Below are 2419 nucleotides of genomic sequence, written 5' to 3'. Positions count from 1 at the left end.
CTGATTATGCTTTAAAACTGAGAATGTGTCGCCCTCAATATGTACAGTAAGGTGATTACAGCCCTTACTTTGAGCATGACTCGGTATGTGTGTATATCAATATCATAAAATGTGAGTCTAATTGGTCACAACCCCGTTACATGTTTGAATTTTTCTGCTGCCCAAAGCAACGATGGACCTCAGATCCGATTTATGGAACTTAATTTGCCAACTGAGGTCAACCTTTTAAGGGAGACTTATTTTACTGTCGCACCAGAAGGTCAGTGGCCCTCCTGATAGGCCAGATGCTCCATCTCTCCTCACAGTGTCCCTCTAAACCAAACTTTAAGCCTTTTATCTTCACCTCAAAACATTTACACTGACCCATGCCCCTCAAAAGAGGATAACAGGGGTCAAGATTTTAAAACATGCACAAAAAACAGTTATGCACCTAGAAGAAAGCTGTGGCAAACCACACAAATTCACGCAAATGCACACGCACACACACACACACACACACACACACACACACACACACACACACACAGTATTATCTTAAAGGAATGTGTTATGTTAAATTCAACTTAAGATCTATCAACAGCATCTGTGGCATACTGCCTGTAATTCACTGCACATTCATGCACTTTGCACCAAGGGGTTTAAAAGTAGAAATGTGGAGCTTGTTTTTTTGTTGAAGCACTAAATAAATTAGATTTAGTAAATAAATATGTATTTGAGCTGCTAAATTGTCCTTTTGAAGTGGAACTACTTAGGCTGATGAACTTCTAGTTATGTCATACTATCATAATTCCAACTGGTGGAGTTTTTCCTCCAATAAAAAGTGCTTTATGTTTAGTTACATCATTCGCTTGTTTGGTATCCTTACATGGATGTCATGCAGAATTAATCAAGTTTACCGACATTACATGGTCATAACATGAGTTGAAAGATTGGACTTTAACTTTGCACAGATAAGCGATTCTATCACACCAGTCCCAGGATTACACATGTAATGTTTTAAAGTTATGCTTATACTTTCCTAAGCTTTAAAAAAAATAACAAAATAAAAAATTCTTAGAGCTATACATTTTACCCATAGACTTCCACTGTAAGAGCGTTACTGTGCACACTTTTTCCTTGTTTCTTTTACAAAATAAGCCATAATTATTTTCTGTGGTTATTGAGAGCATACCACAGATACTGTACAGCTTAAATTGTATCCAGAATATTCTTAAAAATTTTCAAATCAATAAAGAAATGAAAGAGATTAGCATATGAAAAATATATGTCTATCATAACTATTCAACAGCTTCCACTAACAGTGACAAATCCACACAATAACCACTCACACTCACACAATCAATTACCACTCACTACCAGATGTGATGACAAGCTTCAACAAACATGCTTAAGCCTGAGAATGACACAAAACAATATTACAACAAACATTTGAAGCCTCATGCTTTTGTCAACGGGTATAAACGGCTTGTTCTGAAAGCTGTAATGCAAAGATGCAGCTAACAATGCCTTAAAGCAGGCTTGTCAAAGACAAGGCCCACGGGCTGAAAACGATTTGAAGAAAAAAGTAAAATATGAAAAAATAAAAAATAAAAGAAACAGACATTTCCATTTATTTTATCAGTGAGATATATTCATAATATTCTGATTTTAGCTACGGCAGAACAGATACATTTTAATTTGTGGTGGCTTTTTATAGTTATTTAGCCAAGAGCAGATTTCTCTTTTGATTATTAATTCCTTAATATCAATTTAATCTGTGTATACAATATAATCTAAAGGCCTCTATTAAATACTACTACTACTACTAATAATAATAATAATAAATCTATGTACTTCCCTTTGTTTGACTCCAATATTGGTTATTAAGATGGCATATAGTTGATTCTAGACTTTATAAGCTCCAGAAGAACACGAGTTGTTCAAGTGCTCTCCTTGGATACACCACAGGCTAAAAAGAGTTTGAAACCCCTGCCTTAAAATATACAGCTAAACTGAAAGTGCACAAAACAAATTATACATTCAGATCTTGAGCTTGAAGTTTTCATAATATACAGTATCAACAGCAACAGATATTCAGAGGGAAGGTGTAAATATCACCTGCTTTAAAATAATTTTTTTAACCATCCCAACAAGTTCCACCCACTTTAAGCTCCTTTCACATTTCTAAAAGTATACAGTATTACCGTAATTAGCATCCACAGGTGGTTACAGGTCAGTCCCTTTGTGAACAACTGCACATACTCTTCATGAGTTCTTTACAAATCTGAAATTCAGAGTGGAAAACACAATTCAAATATCGGGCACTAAATGATTTTCACACACTATTATGAATCAAGGTCTCTTATGTTCAGCTAACTAATTCATACAGTAGATGACTGAATTTACCATAAAGTACCTTTAACTGTATCAGATAGGCTGC

The sequence above is a fragment of the Myxocyprinus asiaticus genome, chromosome 8, assembly GCF_019703515.2.
Source record: "Myxocyprinus asiaticus isolate MX2 ecotype Aquarium Trade chromosome 8, UBuf_Myxa_2, whole genome shotgun sequence".
In the NCBI taxonomy this organism is placed as follows: Eukaryota; Metazoa; Chordata; class Actinopteri; order Cypriniformes; family Catostomidae; genus Myxocyprinus; species Myxocyprinus asiaticus.
The sequence above is the reverse complement of the archived record's forward strand: the minus strand, read 5'-3'. Positions refer to the sequence as shown.